We start from the raw sequence: 21,547 nt of genomic DNA on the forward strand, positions 1-21,547 counted from the left end.
CTGTTTCTCTGTTGTGACTTCATGATTCCTAGTTAAAGTCTGTGGGTGTCAAGTTGTTCAGTGATGAAGAGAGCAGAAAAGTGCCAAAGAAGCTGGTGATTTGAGACCTTTACTTTGCAAACATTAGTGATAGGAAACTAGAGTTGAGAAGAAATTCTAAATTTGAAAAGCGAATTCTAGATTATCCTTCCAAACTAACTATGTCCAGGAGTTACTAGCCTGAAGACCTCTACCACCACTACTGATGCTATTTTATAAAGGCAGAATGTTGTATGTAATGGTACAGGTATAGACTAACACTATATGGCCCTGATTGGATTCTTGAATCTGACATTTCTAGTTGAGTCATTGTCTTAGTCTATTTTATGTTGTTATAATCCCACAGACTGACTAATTTATAAAGAAATTTATTTAGCTTATGGTTATGGAGCTGGAAGTCCAAGAGTATATGCTAGAATCTTCTAAGGGCCTGTGTGCTTCATTATCCTGTGGCCAGAAGAAATGTAGGGGGTTGAGAACATTTCAGGCAAAGGAAGCAACATGAATAGAGGAATAGAATCCAAAAGACTGTGGGCAGTTGGAGAGGTTCAAGGGATTGAGTTGGAGGTAGATGGGGACCAGATCATAATTGGTCTTCAGTGCAATGCTAAGGCGGATGTAATCTGGAAGCAATGAGAAGTAAGTGAGCAGGTTTAAGCAGTCATGCTGTTATTAGATTTGTGTCTTGGGAAGATCCTCTGGCTACAGCTCAGAGAATAGATGGGAAGGGTGTTGGGCTGCAATTGGATCAACTAGTTAGGAGACTCTTGTAGTATCCGTGAGGAAGAACACAAAAAGCCTGAACTAAGGGAAGGGGAGTGTTAAGGAATCAATATGGCATAGCTATCCACGGGTTGCTGATGAGAAAAAGAGGACAAGTTGAATCTTCAGCTTCTACATTTTTGATTCAAGATATGTGGCAAATGGAGTTCCTTTTACTGAGATTGGGAATCCAGTAAAAAGTGGATATTTGTAGAATATATCCTATGTGGATTGGCATTTTTTCAATATCTATTTTAATCCTCAATAACGCAGAAAATTGAGATATTATTATCTTCATATTATACATGAAAAAACGAAAGCACAAAGAGGAAGTATATTACTGAAGCTTCTGGGGCTGGATTTAAATCTGGGTCTGTTTGGTTTAAAACTAGTATTCCCTTTTTCATAGGATACTTCCTCCCAGGAAGAAAGCAAATTTAAGGAGAATAATATGCTTAGTTTGAATTTTGAATTTTAATTTAAGATGCCTGAGAGCATTCATGTGGGTTTTTGTCCAATAAGTCATTTGAAAGGTCTGTTGCTCAAGAAAGTTGTTTGTTCTGCTCAATGAAATAAAAGATGACACAAGCAAATGGAAGAACATCCCATGCTCATGGATAGGAAGAATCAATATCATGAAAATGGCCATACAGTCCAAGGTAATTTATAGATTCAATGCCATCCCCATTAAGCTACCAATGACTTTCTTCACAGAATTGGAAAAAACTGCTTTAAAGTTCATATGGAACCAAAAAAGAGCCTGCATTGCCAAGACAATCCTAGGTCAAAAGAACAAAGCTAGAGGCATCACGCTACCTGACTTCAAACTATACTACAAGGCTACAGTAACCAAAACAGCATGGTACTGGTACCAAAACAGAGATATAGACCAATGGAACAGAACAGAGTCCTCAGAAATAATACCATACATCTACAACCATCTGATTTTTGACAAACCTGACAAAAACAAGAATCGGGAAAGGATTCCCTATTTAATAAATGGTATTGGGAAAACTGGCTGGCCATATGTAGAAAGCTGAAACTGGATCCTTTCCTTACACCTTATACGAAAATTAATTCAAGATGGATTAGAGACTTAAATGTTAGACCTAAAACCATAAAAGCCCTAGAAAAAAATCTATGCGATACCATTCAGGACATAGGCATGGGCAAAGACTTCATGTCTAAAACACCAAAAGCAATGGCAACAAAAGCCAAAATTGACAAATGGGATCTAATTAAACTAAAGAGCTTCTGCACAGCAAAGGAAACTACCAGCACAGTGAACAGGCAGCCTAGAGAATGGGAGAAAATTTTTGCAATCTATCCATCTGACAAAAGGCTAATATCCAGAACCTACAAAGAACTCCAACAAATTTACAAGAAAAAAACAAACAGCCCCATCAAAAAGTGGACAAAGGATATGAACAGACACTTCTCAAAAGAAGACATTTATGCAGCCAACAGACACATGAAAAAATGCTTATCATCACTGGCCATCAGGAAAATGCAACTCCAAACCACAATGAGATACCATCCCATACCAGTTAGAATGGTGATCATTAAAAAGTCAGGAAACAACAGGTGCTGGAGAGGATGTGGAGCAATAGGAACACTTTTACACTGTTGGTGGGACTGTAAACTAGTTCAACCATTGTGGAAGACAGTGTGGCGATTCCTTAAGGATCTAGAACTAGAAATACCATTTGACCCAGCCATCCCATTACTGGGTATATACCCAAAGGATTACAAATCATGCTGCTATAAAGACACATGCACACGTATGTTTATTGTGGCACTATTCACAATAGCAAAGACTTGGAACCAACCCAAATGTCCATCAATGACAGACTGGATTAAGCAAATGTGGCACATATACACCATGGAATACTATGCAGCCATAGAAAAGGATGAGTCCATGTCCTTTGTGGGTACATGGATGCAGCTGGAAACCATCATTCTCAGCAAACTATCGCAAGAATAGAAAACCAAACACCACATGTTCTCACTCATAGGTGGAAATTGAACAATGAGAACAACTGGACACAGGAAGGGGAACATTATACACCGGGGCCTGTTGCTGGGTAGGGGGAGGGGGAGGGATAGCATTAGGAGATATACCTAATGTAAATGACGAGTTAATGGGTGCAGCACACCAACATGGCACATGTATACATATGTAACAAACTTGCACGCTGTGCACATGTACCCTAGTACTTAAAGTATAATAAAAAAATGTATATAATTTAAAAAGTAAAAAAAAAAAAAAAAAGAAAGTGGTTTGTGTATGTGAGAGATCAAGATTTGAATTTTTGGGGTTTTTTTTTTTTTTTTTTTTTGACAAGAGTCTGGCTCTGATATCCAGGCTGGAGTGCACTGGAGTGATCTCTGCTCACTGCAACCGCCGCCTCCCAGGTTCAAGTGATTCTTCTGCCTCAACTTCCCGAGTAGCTGGGATTACAGGCATGTGCCACCACGCTGGGGCTAATTTTTGTATCTTTAGTAGAGACCGGTTTCACCATGTTGACCAAGCTTGTCTTAAACTCCTGACCTCAAGTGATCTGCCAACCTTGGCCTTCCAAAGTGCTGGGATTACATGCGTGAGCCACCGTGCCCAGCCAGAATTTGAGAGTCTTTAACAAAGAGTTAAAGCCATTGGAATCCCTTCAACTGGAGTACAATGATGGGTTTTGCAGAGAGTGAAGAAGATTTGTAAAATTCCTGAAAATGCATGTAAATTCCTGTATATTTATAAGTAGGTTCTCTTCCCCCTTAGAGGGAGCCGAGCTTCTTTAGGTCTTTGAAGGAGTCTGTGCCTCTGAAAAGATCAAGGGCTGCTAGTGGAGAGTGTAAAAGAAAAAGGGCAAAAGTCAGAGCTCTAGGCACTATCAATTAAAGGAGTAACCGAAGAAGAAAACTAGCAACAGAGACTGAAAAACTTTAGTCAGTGGGTAGACAAAAATCAGGAGAAATACATATTTTAAACATCATGAAGATAATTGCTCAACATTATTAGATGCTACACAATGGTCTTATTAAGGACCAAAAAGAGATCATCATATTTGAGAGGTCAATGGTGACTTTGCTGGAGGAATTTCAGTGGAACAGTAAGAGATGAAATTGTGATTACTGTGGTATTCAAAGGATGAAACATAAACCTCTTGAGGACAGAGATTTATCTGTTCACTGTTCTTAAGACTTCACTATATTCCTGCCACAGAGAGGTAATCAATAAATATTGTTGAAAGTTGAACAGATGAAGAAGTGGTGGCAGCGACCATTAATAACAGCTTTTCTTTGTTGTTCTATTTTCAGGCTCCATACCTACCTAACATCTATCTTCTCAAGAGCTCTGCCAGGGAAGGAGTAGTTTCTGTGTTCCATAAACAGACTGAGACTCAAAGAGGCTAAGTAAACTACCTGAAGCCATATGGCAACACAGTGACGGATGTGAGATTCAAACTTGGATTAATCTGGCTCCAAAATTTCTGTTTTTTTTTTTTTTTTTTTTTCCCCACTACAACAAGACTAAGGAGAAGAGACAGAGGTGAATAGCTGTCTCTCAGTGATTATTCTATTTTCCCGTATCTACATGTTTTCCTCCTTTCACTCTCTTGGTTTGTTCTTATCATTCAGAGGTAAAGAGGAGCCTTCAGAGAGCTATAAAGGTTGATCAAAGTACCATATTATGAGATTATTTGGAGGCTAATATGTAATCCTTGGGGTTTCCTTTCTCATCTCACTCTTACAGCTGCCTGTATTATTGCTTTCTGATTAACATATGGTTTCCTTTTTACTCTAGAAAACACTGGATCTGAATAACAAAGGATGCATACTTAAGCAAACTAAGGCATATATAGTTATCACTAAATGCTCAACCTGGGAAGAATATTGGATTGCAGTCTGCTCTTTCTGTAAAGACAATAGTATTATAAAACCACAAGAGACTAGAGGGAATATTTTCTACTCAACTAAGCATATCTAAAAGCACATTTGAAGTTTGGAGACAATATTCTATGTTATTTTAAGAAAAGATTCTATAGCATTATTACCTGGTGGTAAGAAAATAACATGTTAAAAAAAGATAATAGTAAGAATAAAAAATAAGTAAAATTATGTGAACATACTAGACCCGGTTATACAACTCAACTGTTGAGAATACATATTTTTTAAAGTTGCCTGCATGGTTGCTCCAAGAGTTCTTCAGTATTTAGTATATGAAGACAGGCATATGCTCTGGTCATTTCCAGAAAAGCCAAGGCTGTCCTGTATGTTCTAGCCATCCGTTGTTAGGTGAAATGCATGAATGGTATAGAGAAATGTTATGGAGAGTGAATGTTACATGCCTCTGAGATACAATAGAAAAGAAGCCCTTGATTTAATATTTTGGTTCTTAGTTTGACTGTGACTCACAGGGAGTGATCCTGACCTGGGCCTTTCTGTCTCCTTTGTATCAGGAAATGATTTAGTTCAGAGAAAAGCAGGCATAGGTTTTAGTGGGACTCCCACCAGGATAATGGCCTTCCTTGTTCCTAGCTACTTCTTGAGGTGACTATGGCTATCCTTTAGGCCCCAAGCATGTGGACAGAGTCGAGAACAGGGTTAAGGAGAAGACTTAAACAAAATATCTTTAGCCACTGAGCAAGAAGCACTTGTAAGTTGCATTTTGTAAACTCAGAGGATTTTACAAATATGTAGTCTGTGGTGATCTAGCTACGTAAGAACTAGAAATGCCTAGGTTTAAAATCAGGGTATCAAGCAACCCAGAACTTGTTAGATATGCAAGATCTCTGGCTCTATCCCTAAACTACTGTGCTGGAATATGCATTTTAACAAGATTGCTAGTGACTCATGCTCAATAATGTTTGAAAAGTCCTGCTCCAGACTATTGAATAAGATTGGCCAGGAGGTGGGAAAAGGGATGGTAGCAGTGGTGCTTGCAATGTACATAGCTCCAGATATACAGAATCAGGATCTGTAAGAGTGGGGGCTTAGGAATCTATGTTTTAACAAGCTCCTCAGGGAATTTTTATGGACACTAGAATTTGAAGATCACAGGTAAGAAATAAAAACAGCTCAGGGGAGAAGTGCGATATACACTGTGAACACCAGCTGTCACTACTCTACAATTTAAAAATGACCTTGATAGTTAACAGTGAAACGCATTATTACAAGAACATTTTCTAAATTTGAAATGTAAAGATCTAGGGAACATGAGCTCTAAGTTAAACAGATTTGAATTATCCTGTGATTTTATTAAAGATCTCTAGACATATAAATAGTTTACAGAGAGTAGTGGTTGGAGATTTAGAGATTTTGGGTACGTGTGACTAAGTCCATGTCAGAATAATGTCTTACTGTACTTGGGGAAATAAAGTGAATGCTTTTGTGGTTTAAAACCAAACTGGACTCTACAGTCTGAAAGTATGTAAGGCAGGTCAATGACTTTCTGAGAATATCTTTTCATTTTCTTGGCATTATGTCATGATGTTACTGGGTTTTTCAGATACTTAATTTTCATGTGCAGCTCAGGGATTAAAAGTCTTGTACAGTATTCACAGGAACTTTTTCTGTATTTGTAGACACCGCACCACACTGGCAGACTTGCATTTGAATTCTGACTTTTCCTTATAGCTTCATGCAGATCACAATGACAATTCCTTAACATCTCTGAGCCTTTAAGTGTGCATAAAAATACCCACATAAGGGTTGTCATGAGGAGGAATATGAAATGCTCTACCAATTGAAGCATTAAATAAATGCAAAGTCGTAGTTGAATGCTTATGGTGTTGGGCCTTCACTTTCATATTTGATCTTTGGATAAATAAAATGACTCAGATTTCACTAGGAGCCTAGTTACTTTTCCTAGTTAGGTCTTTTTTTTCCCCCACCCCAAATAGCATTGCCTGATAAAATACTGGACAGCTAGGTAAGTTTGATGTAAAGTTTGATTTCATGTAAACAATGAATTTTTTTTTTTTTTAAATTCTTCAGCTAAGACAGCGGAAGAGGTGATTTATTGTATGGTTGTTACACTCGGCCACAAGTAAACACAGAAGTAGGCCAGAATGTCACAGGTCCAGGGCAAGAGACCAACAAGGGCAGTTTTGGTTATGAGCAACGTGGGTCTTAGAGGTGATTGGCGATCAGAGGGCAGTGAAGTTCTAGATCATGAGATAAACTCTGGACAGTAGCATGCAGTCCTACAACTTGTACCAGCATCCCCAGCGTCTAGCATTCCATGCTTCTGCTCCTGTGGCCTCCACGGTGCAAGAAGCTAGTGGTTTACTTGGACATCTGACTCATCTTTCTTCTTTTGCACTTCAACCTGCACATTTGCTTCTTCCTCCACTTGGCTTTCATGGCACAGAGGTTTCTAAGAAAATGGTGCTAAGGCCGAGAGGACAATGAATAATTTTTTAGTATGACTATGTCCCACGTATTGCACAGCAAACTGGAAAATCTAACTCCAAGACCGAATGCTATCTACATTCATGCATCTTCTACTCACCAATGTCATCTGATTACTTACATCTTCTATTTTGCCTGTATTGAAAAAGTCTGATTCAAAGACAGTAATGTAGATCTAAAAATGCTCTTGAGAGAAATTATTGCTATCTGCAAGCGCACATCTTCAAAAATTTTTACACTTCCTGTCTAGAAATGGCTCCGGCTTATCTCTAAAGATTGCTTAGAATAAAATAGAGTCTCTTAAGTACTTACTCCTTGGGATTATTTTTGATTTTTGTTACATTCTGTTATTCTGTTGATTTCTGGTTATTCATTAACATCCCTTTCTCTGTCTCACTGTGTGGTTGTGGGAGTAGAAGGAGGGAAGAGGTGAATCTCCAAAATGCAATAATGCGAAAGCCACTTACATGTTGCTATTATGAACAATTCTGAGGCATTTTTGGTACAGCTTTCTCTTTCCAATTATCTTTGGTGTAGCAAATAATGGTATTAAAATATATAGACTTTATATAAAGAAAGGCCACATCCTGATACTGAAGGAGAGGAGGAAGAAGGAGAGGTGGGAGTTTGCTGTGTGCTCAGTAGAAAGAAGGGTCGTCCTGGGGAACACTTTGCAGTTTCAAAGTACTTGAGGTGGGTAGGTCACAAAATGGGAGTTTAACTGCACTAAAATAAATTCTAAATGACACTTTCACGTGGATACCCTGAAGCAGAGTGAGGAATCACACCAGGAAACCTGATGTGGGAGAGAGCCACGTCCCACAGTTGGATCGAAGAAAAATGTCACCTTTGGGCTCACCTAACTCCGAACACTAGGTGTCAGTATACAGCAATGGAACGATTTTAGGATCCGGGATGGATGTGCTGATTTAGTGGAGGAAGAGTTGTGAGATGATGTTTCGTTTCCTGCTGTTAACATAGGTCCTCGATTTATGGTAGAAGGTTCTTTCGGCTGTGATCTTGTGAATCATCAATTGAGACAGGAACTGTATTAGAGTCACCTCTGGGGGTTTCCTTCATATTTTCTTTTTCTTTTCTCACTGACTAGGACTGATTACTTCTTCACACCTCTGCAAAGTACTTAATTAGTCTCATCAGGCAGCCAAACTTGATACCTTCGTCCAATTTTAGATACAGAGATGATGAAGGTGTTTCATTGGCACTTGGAGCCATTAGAGGGACCCTGCAGGGCAGAGAGAGACATTGCATTGAGGCGATCTGAGCTGAGCACAGGGGTAAGGATATATTCCTGGACTGTGCGCTGCTGTCACTGAGAACATTTGCAAATCTGCTGACACATTACAGTGGGAATATCCCCTGGACGCATGGAAGGCCCAGTGCCTGTCATTTGAGCAGTGCAGGCACATCACCAGTCCATGGGAATGTCAGTGTTTATGCTGCTCTTTGATATAAAGTTTGCATTTTCTATATGGTTTGATGATGTTTAGTGGGATCAGTGATGCCTGTTTGTTAATTGCTTACAGGAGATTTGGGCTTAAAAATAAGATCTTGATAACATTCTCTGTTTTAAATTTTATTGATATTTCTGAATTCCGAGGAAATTACATACATATCAGATGATCTTTGAGATCTCATTTTTTTCTATTATTTTTAGTATTCTCTGCACTCTCTCTTATATTTCTACCCTTTCTCCTGCATAAGTAAAACAGAATGATTTGGTTAGAATTTGAGGATGAAAATTATCAAGCCTATATTCTCAACAACAATCTGGGATTTGAGTTAATTTTAATGTCCAATTTGTATCCCACTCGCCCCCTTTACATGTGTGACTTTATTTTCAGCTTTTAATATTATTCACTCTTAGGCATACGAACTATGCTTATCCCTACCTAAGTCTTTCTCATCTTGTTATCACCAGCTGGTAAATTCTTCCTCCTTCCTTTACTTATATAAATGTAGCTGCTTTTTCAATATTCAGCTCCAAGCCATGTCCTCCGTGAAGCTATCTGGGTAATTCGTGGTAATCTGCTTTCCTGAATCATAGAGCATTGCTCAGTTTAGCTCATGATTATAACCTAGTCTCAGTCACTTTTTAATTAGTTTTACTCACATGTACATATACACACATATGCCCACACACACAACAAACTAGATTACAAGCTTTTCAAAAGTAGGGGCTGTGCCCCAGTGATATCTAGTAATATGGTGGGTATTATATATACATTTTCAATAGATAGCCATTTTTTGTTTATCTCTTTAATTATGGAGGCTAAAACATAATAGGTATTTCATAAATGTTGAGAGATCTGAGGAATTGATTTAAACTACTCTGCTGAAGTACTAGATCTTTGATAATATTAGATTGTGACATTTGGTGTGACAAACCTGGTAGTCATTAGCACGTACCTTTGCAAGAGCTATCTCAAGTCGTATCCTTCCATGACAACTTCTCTAGGCTAATACAGTCCTCATTGTTCCTCCTGGTCCTGATTTTCTCCTTCTTCTGTTTCTGAACTACTAAAGCATCTTATCATATCTACATTGGGCAAGTGCCTTAGGACTATATCTATAGAATGGATTTAATAATAGTGCCCATCTAATTGGAACTATGATAATTAAATGAATTAATATATATAAATTACTTAGAACATTTTCTGGCATATGATAAGTAATCAATTTAGTCATGGTTCTCCAGAGAGGCAGAACTGATGAGATATATGAATTAGCTCAGTTGATTATGGAGGCTGAGAAGTCCCATGACAGGCGTCTGCAAGCTAGAGAACCAGGGCAACTGATAGCATGGCTCACTGGGAAGTGTGGAGGCTGCAGAACCAAGGAAGCCAATAGCATAACTCTCAGTTCAAGGCCAAAAACCTGGGAGCCTGGGGGTTGCTGGTGTGTTTCTCAGAGTCCAAAAGCTAAGAAAGGGAGTTGTAACATTCAAGACCAGCAGGAAGGTATCCTAGCTCTAGAAGACACGGCAAGATTTTGCCCTTTCTCCACCCTTTTATTCCATCTGGGCCCCCAGCCAATTGGAAGGTATCTGCCCACATTGAGGGGGTATCTTCCCCACTCAGTTCACAGACTCAAATTCTAATCTCTTCTCAGAACATTCTCAGAGGCATACCTATGGTGGCCTAATAATTTTAGTCAAATGCCAAATCACCTGCAGTTTCCTTTCAGCAGAGCGAAAGACTTTAATTTATCACAATCAAGCTGGAGAGATTGTGGAGAAAAGGGAAAACTTATATACACTGTTGGGGGGAATGTAAATTAGTTTAGCCATTGTAGAAAGCAGTTTGGCAATTTCTCAAAGAACTTAAAACAGAATTAAGATTTTATGCAGCAATTCCATTATTGGGTATATACTAAAAGGAACATAAATCATTCTACCATAAAGACACATGCACGCATATGTTCATCACAGCACCATTCACAATAGCAAAGACGTGGAATCAATCTAAATGTGCATCAGTGGTAGACTAGATAAAGAAAATGTGGTACATACACACCATTGAATACTATGCAGCCATAAAAAAGTACAAGATCCTGACCTTTGCAGCAACATGAATGAAGCTGGAGGCCGTTACCCAAACAGCAAACCAAATACTGCATGTTCTCACTTATAAGTGGGAGCTAAACATTGGGTATGGACACAAATAAGGGAACAACAGACACCAGGGTCTATTTGAGGGTGGAGAATGGGAGGAGGGTGAAGATCCAAAAACTACCTATCAGGCATTATGCTTATTACCTGGATGATGAAATAATCTGTACACCAAACCTTGTGACTTGCAATTTGCCTATGAAAAAAACCTGCACATGTACCCCAAACCTAATTTTTTTAAAACGTCACATATTGATGTAAAAAAAACCAAATAATTTTTATTAGAAAAACCTTATCCCAATCTACCTTATACCTCTTCACATATAGTATAAGAACATCACAACAGGGTGCTTCCATCTCTATATCCTGATGGCTGCTGTTCTCATGTATTTTACTTCCACATTTTGTGAATCCCATACTACACTGCTCTCATTTTTGCTTTAAACAGTCGATTATGTTTTGATGATATTTTTTAAAATGAGAAAATTGTTTTTTCACATTCTCTTACATGTTTACCATTTCTGGCTTTTTAAATCCTTTGTGTAGATTTAATTTTCCACCTGGTGTTATTTCAGCTCTGCCTAAAGAACTTCCTTTAGCACTGTTGGAATGCAATTCTTTTGGTGATGAATTCTCTTTATTTTGTTCTTCCAGAAATGTCCATTCATTCTTCACATTGGAAATATATTTTTCTTGATAAAGAAATGTAGGTAGACAATATTTCCCCCTCTCAATACATCTGGCTTGCATAGTTTATGATGGAAGTCTACTGTCATTCTTCTCTTTATTGCTTTGTTTGCAGTGTGTCACAATGTATCTTATTTTTATGACTGATCTTAAGATTTTCTTTTTATCATTAGTTTTTGGCAATTTAATTATATAGTGCTTTGGAATGCAATACCATTTTCAGGCTTCTACTTGATACCTTTTTATTTGTTTTTTGGTTTTTAAAATGTTGTTGTGGTTGTTATTGTTTCATCTTGGCTGGTAGGAATATGAACAATTCCTAGCCTGCTGTGAGCTCCAGGAATATTTCTGACTACACCTTTCTTGTGGTTCTTTCCCAAGCTTGAGTCGTTTCCTCTTATGCATGCACAGATCAGTACTTAGGCAAAGTGTCCTCCAGACCCCACTGCAGATCTCCAGAGTTCCTTTTCCATGCAGCTCCTTCCTCTGTGCTGCTGTGCCCCACAAACTCCACCTTTCATAATATCCCTGAATTCTAATCTCTCTTTCTTCAGCTTAAAAACACTGCCTGACTCTGCTGTTGCCTGGAAACTGCCTACAGGAAGTAAGATGGTACAGGTTAGCATTTCATCATCTGGTTTCTTTCTCTCAGGGATCACAGTCTTATAATGCCTCTTTTCAAATGCCTGTAAACCACTGTTTCCTATGTGTTGTCTGATTTTTTCTAGTCGCTTACAGCATGTGATGGGGTGATAGTGCTAAATCTATTCCATTTAACTCTATTTTAACTTGCAACAAAAGTGTCCATGGAGATGGAGCCAGTTTCTTACTTCCTGAATTCTTATTCCTAAAGACTAATAGAATACTCCAGAGTTTATGATAAAAGAGAATAGCCATTAAATTAATGATAAGATCAGTGCATATATGAATACTTCAGTAATTCCCAGGTGATGATAAATAAAATGATCACAAAAAGCTGCAGAATTAGAAAGCTATTTGAACTTTGAATCAACTATGTTGAAGCAATATCATGAAATACAGAGTCTTTTCTTCTAAAGACTCTGTAAAGTCATAGAATTTTAGAAAGTATTGTTCTCGGCCGGGCGCGGTGGCTCAAGCCTGTAATCCCAGCACTTTGGGAGGCCGAGATGGGCGGATCACGAGGTCAGGAGATCGAGACCATCCTGGCTAACACGGTGAAACCCCGTCTCTACTAAAAATACAAAAAACTAGCCGGGCGAGGTGGCAGGCGCCTGTAGTCCCAGCTACTCGGGAGGCTGAGGCAGGAGAATGGCGTGAACCCGGGAGGCGGAGCTTGCAGTGAGCTGAGATCCGGCCACTGTACTCCAGCCTGGGCGGCAGAGCAAGACTCCGTCTCAAAAAAAAAAAAAAAAAAAAAAAAAAAAGAAAGTATTGTTCTCATTATTTCTGATGCAGTTGTTAAAGTTCAAAGAGGTAATTACATTGCTTTCTGGCAGACAATTGACCAGAAAGGCCAAAGTAGAACTCATAAGCCAACTGCCTTAATGGTTTGGGTAGTGGTATAGGTAAATGAAAAGGCAACTTTAATCTTCTCACTTCAAATTACGAGATTATATATTTAACTTCCTAATAGATAAACATATTATTGCCTTTCAATTCATTTTTGTTTGAAAACAGCTTCTTCTAGAATTCTGTTTTGGTGTATTGCCTTAGCGTGGGCACAAATTCCCAAAGATTCCATGAAGAATTTAGTATATAATCTCCCTTAGAAAAAATACAGCATTCTTATGAGCAGAATAATAATATTCAGAAATGATATAAATGTACACACAGGAATATGTGTGTAGCTTCAATCTCTATAAGGAATTATAATTTTAACATTTTCTTTTTATTGGTCTTTTAAGGTGTTTTGAGTTTTCAAATAAAATCACTCTTTATTATTATGCACTTAGAAATACTTTTCCAGGCAATAATATGTAATTTCATTGCCTTTTCAGGCTGTGCTATGGTTTCCCATTGTACCATGGAATAATACATTCGGAAGATTTTTCTGTTTTGTGGCAGTTTTAACTATCTTTTAAAAATGGTTAAAATTTCCAGTTGCAATATCTTAGCGTTAAATTATTTAAAAACTGTTATGAAGAAATATATCTCAGGATTAATAGAAAAAATTTCTTATATTGGCCAATTTCAAATTTAACCACAATTCTTAATACATTTCTCTTTGACATGAATTTATAAATACCAATTATAATGAGTATGGTTCTCTAAATCAAAGAACCTGTTAAAACCAAATGATCCAATTACAGGTTTATATTAAAAATGAATGACTAAGGAAAGCTTTTTAGCCCTTAAGATGCTATCATTCCTTTTATAGAATGTCAAGATTTACAGAATACCAGGAAAGCAATCAATCTTCCTTTGATTCGGCTTGTATCTTCTCTTTCTCTCAAATTTCTGCAGACTTTCCTTTTGCTAGGGGGAAAAGTGGAAAGCTATGGGACAGTGAAAGATGACAGTTAAGAATTTCCAAAGGATTCAAGGGTGTAGAAACAGAAATGACTCAGATGGTCATTGCACTTCAAATTCCATCAGAAAGGCTGAGACGCTGTAGTCCTATCCTGAACTGGTCCTAATATTCTGCCTTCACATATGATTTTAATTTTTATTGCATATAGAATTCTAGGTTGCAAGTAATTTTCCATAAAAATTTTGAAAGCATATTTCTATTGTTCTCTGATTTCAGATTGGAATTAGAGAAATCTCTGCCGTTGTGATTCTTGAAACTTTGTTTGAAACTCCTTCCCTTTAAACTTGTTTCTGGACTCTTACATTTTATTATTTTAATTATTACTAATAATTTTTTTAGATATGGGCTCTCCCTTTGTTGCCCCAAACTGGTCTCAACCTGCTGGGCTCAAGCAATGTTCCCATCTTGGCCTCCCAAAGTGCTGGGATTACAGGTGTGAGTCACCATGCCTGGCTTCTCTGGACTCTTACTGGATTGTCTAGTTCCTACTCACCCTCCCCCCGACCAAGTGTTTTACAATTTCGTAGTGATGGCATTTGGTGTAGGCCTAATTTCCTTCATTATGCTTAGTACTGACTGGATCCTTTCAATCTGGAAACTTTTGTCTTTCAACTCTATAAAATTTTCATGGATTTTTTCCTTGATGATTTTCTTCTCTCCATTTGTATTTTTCTCTGAACTCCTATTATTCAAATAGGAGTTGTATTGTTGTTCTATTTTTTTCTTTCCTGTTTTCCATATTTTGACTTTTTGTCTTATTTTTGGAATATGTACTCAATTTTTTCTTGCAGCCCTTCTATTAAGGTTTTGCTTTGTTTTGTTTAGGTATGAAACGAATGTCTATTTAGGCTAAGAAATTCCCACAAATTACAAATTTTAAAAAGGTGACAAATATTATAAACATTATTTTTTGCTATGCTTTTCAATAATATTTGTTGGTAATTTGAATTAACAAAGTAGATTAATAAAGATCATAAAGGCAAATTAAGTATATTTTTCTGCTACTGGCGTTACTTGTCAGATTCAGCAGTCGATTTATTATCTCCTCTTACTCAACTGTTCTACAGCATTTGACAGCGGTGACCACTGCATACCTCTTTTGACACACTTTCTTCTTCAGCCTCAATTACACCACAGTCTTCTGGTGGTTTCTTCTACTTTACTGGTTGGTCATGCTCAGTATCTTTTGCTGGCTTCTCTTCCTCTGCTGAATTTCTAGATAATGGAGAATTTAATAATGTGCTGAGAATTTAATCCTAGACCTCCTTCTCTTTTCTTATTAACCCTGTAGGTGATTTTATTTTTTAAATACAAACTTTATTGAGCTATAATTCACATACCATGAAATTCACCATTTTAAGTTGTTTAATTCAATGTTTGTTGTACAATCATCATTACTATCTACTTCTATTTATTTATTCAAAAATATATTTTTATTTTTAAATGTTATTTTTACTTGAAAAATTGTAATTATATATATTTGTGGGCTATGATGTAATATTTTTATATATGTATTCAATGTGAAATGACTAAATCAAGTTAACTGACCTAGCCATCACCTTACTTACCTATTGTTTTTTACAGTGAGATAGTTGAAATTTACTGTTATTTTGAAATACACAATACATTTTTATTGACTGTAGTTACCTGCTGTGCAATAGATCTCAACATTTATTTATCCTGCCTTTCTGAAACTTTGTACCCTTTGACCAGCAACTCCACATTCCCTTCCTTCTCTCAATCTCCCAATCTGTAGTAACCATCATTCTACTCTCTACTTCTATGAGTTCCACTTTTTTAGGTTCCACATATCCACACGTCTGTCTGTACCTGACTTATTTCACTTAGCATAAGGTCCTCCAGGTTCATTTCTGTTGTCCCAAATGATAGCATTTCCTTTTTTTAAAAAAAGTCTGAATAGTATTTCATCATGTACACATACCACGTTTTCTTTACCTATTCATTCACTAAGAGATACTTAGGTTGATTTCATATCTTGGCTATTGTGAGTAATGCTGGAATGAATGTGGGAATGCAGAGATCCCTTCAATATGTTGATTTCAATTCCTTTGATTATATACTCAGGAAATGAGGTTGTTGGAGTATATGGTAGTTCTAGTTTTACTTTTTTGAGGAACATCCATACTGTTTTCTTTATAATGTCTCTGCTAATTTACATTCTCACCAGCAACGTGTAAGAGTTCCCTTTTTGCACATCCTTGCCAACACTTATCTTTCATCTTTTGAATAAAAGCTATTCTAACAGGTATGAGGTAATATCTCATTGTGGTCTTAATTTGCATTTCTCTAATGATTAGTGATACTAAGCATTTTTTTTTCATGTACTTACTGGCCATTTGTATGACTTCTTTTCAAAAATATCTTTTCAGACCCTTTGCCCATATTAAAATCATGTTATTTGTTTTATTGCTGTATTAGGTCAATCTTGCATTGGTATAAAGAAATACCTAAGACTGGGTAATTTATAAAGGAAAGAAGTTTAATTGGCTTATGGTTCTGCAGGCTGTATAGGAAGTGTGGTGCTGGCACCTGCTCAGCTTGTGGGGAGGCCTCAAGGACTTTTACTCACCGTAGAAGGCAAAGTGGAAGCAGGCACATCGCATAGCAAAAGCAGGAGCAAGAGGGGTGGGGTGAGGTGTCACACACTTTTAAACGAACACATCTTACGAGAACTCACTCACTATTGTGAGGATAGCACCAAGTCTTGGGGATCCACTCCCATGATCCAATCACCACCCACCAGGCCCCCCCCAACATGTTGTGGGAGGGGTCCAAGGGGAGGTAATTGAATCATGGGTGCCGGTCTTTCCGATGCTATTCTTGTTATAGTTAATAAGTCTCATGAGATCTGATGGGTTTATCAGGAGTTTCAGTTTTTGCTTCTTCTCATTTTCTCTTGCCACTGCTATGTAAGATGTGCCTTTCACCTCCCGCCATAATTGTGAAGTCTCCCTAGCCATGTGCAACTGTAGGTTCAATTAAACCTCTTTTTCTTCCTAGTCTCAGGTATGTCTTTATCAGCAGCATGAAAACGGACTAATACAGGTGGGCACAAATACTCAAACTATATCGTCCTGCTCCTGGTCCCCCAAGTCTTATGTCCTTCTCTAATTGCAAAATACAATTATACCTTCCCAATAGTTCTCCAGAGTCTTAACTCATTCCAGCATTAACTCAAAAGTTCCAAGTCCAGGTTCAAAGTCTCATCTGGACTCATTTGCTTCTATTTATGAGCCTGAGAAATCAAAACAAGTTATTTACTTCCAAGATACAATGGGGGTACAGGCATTGGGTTATCATTCCTGTTCCAAAAGGGAGAAATCAGCCAAAAGAGAGGGGCTACAGGCCTCAAGCAACTCTGAAACTCAGCAGCACAGCCATTAAATTGTAAAGCTCAAAAATAATCTCTTTTGACACCATGTCCCATGTCCCATGTCCAGGGCACACTAACACAAAGGTTGGGATTTACAAAAGTGGAGCTCATGGTGATAGAGAGTAGAATGGTGGTTATCAGGATCTGGGAAAAGAAGAGGAAGAGGATGAAGGGAAGTTTGTTAATGGCTGCAAAAATACAGTTGGCTGGAAGGAATGAGTTCTAAAAATCAGTAGAGTAGTAGGGAAATTATAGCTATCAATAATTTATTGTATATTTCAAAAAATAGCTAGAAGAGAAGAATTAAAATGTTCCAAACACAAGAGATAAATATTTGAGGTAATGGATGTCCCAATTACCCTGATTTGATCATTACACATTGTATGCATCTATCAAAATGCCATCTGTATCCTCAAAAGATGTGCAAGTATGATATATCAATTTTTTTTAAAAAGAAACCGTTATCTAAGGTTATAAAGATTTGCTGTTATGTTTTCTTCTGAGGGTTTTATAGTTTTTGCTCTTACATTTCAGTGTCTGATCCATTTTTAGTTAATTTTTGTGTATGGTGTGAAATAGGGATCAAACTTTATTATTTTACATGAGGATATCCAGTTATCTCAGCACCATTTATAGAAAAGACTGCTTTTTCCACATTGAATTAACTTAATATATGAAATTCTGATTATGTAATCACATTTAAGTTTCAAGAACTCTGTTTTCCTTTCAGAATAGTCCTATTTGGTAATATCCTGTTTTTGTTTTTCTCTTGTTTTCTCTGAGGGTATTCTCTGAGGGTATTTTGATATAACTCTCTCCGCAGAAACTTTTTGTTTCCCTTTTAAAAATCTCTCTCCTCTACTCTCTTTTTGGTCACATCTCCCATGTTACAATATTTCTTCAGCTATCTGGTAATCCTTGGTTCCTGGTTCTTGACTAACATTGGTGTCTTATTTGGGGGGCTTGTGAGCTCAATTGTAGGGTGATTTGAGTGGGCTTTTTTTGGTGAAATGCTGATGCCAGTATATGTTAAGTCTTTTTTCTTGGGTTGGTCAAGTTCTGCAGTGAATATTCCTCTATGCTCTTTCCAGGAGGGTAAAGGTCTGGCTGCCAGTATTCTGGAAGCTTTGTGGGGGAAGAAGTTAGGGGCCTCATTATTCCATCTCTAGTATGATTGCTGTTACTTAAGCCTCCTGTGTGAGGTCTGGTACCACACATTCTACTATGCCCAGTGAATTCCCAGTCCAAGGACTTTATCTGTCAGAGAATAAATTCCCAGTTTCCTTTCTGAGAGGTGATGGGTCAATTTCACAGCAACAGGAATGGGGAGGAGATCTAGGGTTCTAACTATTTATAAGCAACTTGTATAAAATATTTGTACAAGTGTAAAACTATGTACATATAGTTTCACACATATAGTAACTTGCACATATAGTTCTGCACTTGGTGCAATCTAACCTTGCACATATAGTTTTGCACTTGTACAAATAACATTTCAATATTATTTATAATCCAAATACATTGGACAGTATCTAGATTTCTAGCAATAAGACAAATATACACATTCCATACAATAAGATATAAAAAAGATTAGGTAGAATGTATGTTAATGTGGAAAAAAGTTCATAAAATATTGCTAATATAAAACAATTGGAATAACATGCTCCAATTTATGTAAAGATGTATACAAATGTTCATATAATGCATTCCATGCATGCATAGAGAAGAGTCTGAAATAATATACACCAATATGTTAATGATAGTTGACTATATGCCAGAATTAGAGGTGAATATGATTTTGTCCCCTTTATTTTTAGCTGTATTTCATACTATTCTACAAGACAGATCAGTTGCTGACAAATGATGCTTTTGTAAAGTGTAATTCTCAGTTCACAGGTGTGAGCTCCTTTCTTAAGCAGGAACTATCACTTTTGAACTCGTGTATTGTAAGTAAACAGCACAGAGCCTGCACCTAAGTACTCACCAAACCTGTGTGTAAGGAATTCATTCCATTTGCTTTCTTTCATGTTAATAATTTCTCCCGTATTCAGTGAAATCTACTTTACCTTGATGTTCCTGTTTTCTTTTGTCCTCATCAGTGTGAATGCTAAGGGAATGTGTGAATGTAATTTGTTAAAGTGGTCTGATGAAACTTTTGACAAAATTGATATAAGCTTGTTTTCAAAAGATATAACAATGTGTTAAACTTATAAGTAAGACTGTTGAAATGACGTTTGACTTAAAATTGAAAAGCTATCAACTCTGAGTTACTGTTTAGAGGGCCATCTGAAGAAATTGCTGCCTCCTAGCCCACAAAAGAAGAAATGATAGGATCATTTTATAGTAAGTCCATTGGCAGACATATAGAGTGGAGGCTGGAAGACAGGATTGCTTGCTGATTTTTGAAAGGGTTCCGAACATTTGATTTGGGGGTTCTGTCTCATAGGAATCACTGGTGGAAACAGCAGGAGTTGTGTTTGATAAATCACTTAAGAAATAAATTCTATTGTGTATATTTAAGGTATACAACATGATTTGATAAGATACATGGATAATAAAAAGATATATAGAGCATTCACAAATTTGCATGTCATTCTTGCACGTGGGCATGCTGATCTTCTCTGTATTGTTCCAATTTTAGAATATGTGTTGTCAAAGCAAGCACTCATTTTTTTTTTTTTTTTCAGATGGAGTCTCGCTCTGTTGCCAGGCTGGAGTGCAGTGCCACGATCTTGGCTCACTGCAACCTCCACCTCCCAGGTTCAAGCAATTCTCCTGCCTCAGCCTTCTGAGTAACTGGGACTACAGGCGCGCACTACCGCGCCCAGCTAATTTTTTTGTATTTTTAGTAGAGACAGGGTTTCACCGTGTTGGCCTGGATGTTCTCCATCTTTTGATCTCGTGATCCACCTGCCTCTACCTCCCAAAGTGCTGGGATTACAGGTGTGAGCCACTGTGCCCGGCCTAAATCATTTTTATTTATTTATTTTCCTACTAGTTAGAAGACTTGATAGGGAGAAGCAAGGAAGAGGAGGAGAGCTCTGGTCACGTTCATTGGCTCAGCACTTCAGCTGCTCTTTAATAGGCCTCAGGCTGCCCTTGAACCCCCAGGATGAGAGGTACTTTACTTTGCCAGATTATCCGGTGTATCAGTCAGGGTCCAGCCAGAAAAATAAGTCACTCTAGGTCTTTCAGTAGATGAAATTTAGTCCAGGAAATAGATTTTGCAGATGATGGAGAGGGAGTTTAGGGGCCAGAGATAGGGCTTTTGTATGGGAACCAGAACTGTGGAAGAAAGGATAACCTGGAAGGAGGTGCAGCTTCTGGAGACATCAAAGGAGACAGAGAGAGAAGGGAGAAAATTCGCTTGCCATGCCCTTCCTTGTGGCCTTCATCTTCTAGCTGTGCCTCCCATATGCTGAAGCCAGAGGGCAAAAGAGCCTGGAAGCGTCGTTCCCTGAGATGAAGAGCAGAGCAGGGCAAGGCAGGGAAGAGCACAGACTGGCAGGGATAGGCACATTGAGTACATTTTATGAAGTTGAGATTGTATGAATTAACTTACTACGCCTGCACCTCTGACATGTTCTTACATACCCACACGCACCCAAGCATTTTCAGCGTGTGTGTGTACCTGTGTTTGTGTATGCATATCTCTGAGATCTTGGTTGGGCTAACGTCCTCCTTATGAGAAAAGTGCAAGTGCTCATTCTAAGATTGTATGCAAAATGACAGTGAACACTCCTGTTTTCAATTGGCACTTAGCATTTACATAATGCTGAAACATCTGGTCTTTCCCATCAACCCGGGCTTGAAGTTAGTCCAGTTGATTGCTTGGCATTATGTACAGACAACAGCTGGCTGGTTAACTGGAGTTTTGATTGTGACTGAATTGGCTGGATGTTTGGTGTCACATAGACTGATGTTATGACTGGCTAACGACGGAACAGAGCCAGTTACAGGGAAGATCAATGACAAATTTGTGAAATCAAACTTTTGTATGGAATTTCACCGGAAAAGATAATTATTTATTTCCAAGACTGAGTTTCAGAAACTCACTGGAATTTCACTGGAAAAGATAATTATTTGTTTCCAAGACAGTTTCAGAAACACTGAG

At 37.8% G+C, this 21,547-nt stretch overlaps 1 protein-coding gene and 1 non-coding gene across 2 annotated transcripts in view; one reads left to right on the plus strand and one right to left on the minus strand.

Annotated features, from left to right (window-relative positions):
- LOC112636755 overlaps nt 1–21,547 on the plus strand; it is a 252,202-nt gene that overhangs the window by 3,871 nt on the left and 226,784 nt on the right. The window lies entirely within an intron of this gene.
- Nucleotides 19,992–20,098, minus strand: LOC112636760. Its single transcript, XR_003122238.1, has one exon. It is a non-coding gene; the product is annotated as a U6 spliceosomal RNA (small nuclear RNA).

This window comes from Theropithecus gelada, chromosome 12, assembly GCF_003255815.1.
Source record: "Theropithecus gelada isolate Dixy chromosome 12, Tgel_1.0, whole genome shotgun sequence".
NCBI classification, from domain to species: Eukaryota; Metazoa; Chordata; class Mammalia; order Primates; family Cercopithecidae; genus Theropithecus; species Theropithecus gelada.